This window comes from Manacus candei, unplaced genomic scaffold (assembly GCF_025592945.1).
Source record: "Manacus candei isolate 608988 ecotype Guabito, Panama unplaced genomic scaffold, ASM2559294v1 h1tg000025l, whole genome shotgun sequence".
Lineage (NCBI taxonomy): Eukaryota > Metazoa > Chordata > Aves > Passeriformes > Pipridae > Manacus > Manacus candei.
In genome coordinates, this window is record NW_026138073.1 from 783,065 (window position 1) to 784,236 (window position 1,172).

The following is a 1,172-nucleotide window of genomic DNA, read 5'->3' on the forward strand; positions in this document are numbered from 1 at the left end:
CCAGCAGAGGAACGCGCGCACATGGGCGCGTGTCCGACAGGGACGGGATGGAAAACAGGGAGAGGGGCTTGGGACAAGGGCTGGAGGGACAGGACAGGGGGAATGGCTTCCCACTGCCAGAGGGCAGGGACGGATGGGATATTGGGAAGGAATTCCTGGCCGGGAGGGTGGGGAGGCCCTGGCACAGGTTGCTCAGAGAAGCTGTGGCTGCCCCATCCCTGGAAGTGTCCAAGGCCAGGTTGGAGCCACCTGGGCTAGTGGAAGGTGTCCCTGCCCATGGCAGGGGTGGCACTGGATGGGCTTTAGGGTCCCTTCCAACCCAAACCATTCTAGGACTCTATGATAAGACAGTACAGCTCCTGCCACGGCTCCCGGGGCTTAAAAAAGACAGGATAATGAAAAAAATGGATAGTATTTTCAAGCGTTCTTGCCCCAAAGGAGCAGTGCAAGGAGAGTGCAGTGGGGAGGGATAACGCTGAGGATTTGGGGGTGCCCAAGCAGTGCACAGCCCTGGCTGGGCTGGGGGGAGCTGGCAGCTCTCAAGCCAAGTTGCCTTTTGTGGCTGGGCTGGGACTGTCCCTCTGTCCCACAGTCCCTCTGACCCACTGACCCACCACCATCCTCCCATCCCAGGCTCTGACATCAAGTGCAGGGAAATGGATTTCCGAATCAGAGAGGAATGTGCCGGGGCAGTTTATCACAGCAGACAGACAAGGAATGTTTTTAGCAGAAGAAACTGTCCAAAACTATGTTTCTCTTGTTATTTCAACGGATGTTGAGCATTGAATGACAATCTATTGCCTTTTGGGGTTTTTGGGTTTTTTTTACATGAAATGGTGAGTTCTTTACAGCTTTAGCAAACATTCCTGCCTGCTCCAACAAACATTCCTGCCTGCTCCTGCTGTGTCTGGGAGGTCCAGCACAAAGCCCCTTTGTGCAGGTGAGGGTTAGAGGGCTCCACGTGCTCCCAGCTCTCTCCCCTGGTTCCCCACTTCCCACTGATACACACCATTCTCCCTTCTTCATTGTGCCTGAGTCCAGGAAAAACCCGTGCTGAAATAACACAAACCAGGATCCAGCTGCCTCCTTATGGTTTGTGATCTGGGAGCACAGCCCCAGCTCAGGGCTGAACTGCCTGCTTACAACTGTAATCTGAAAAAAATAAATCCGAA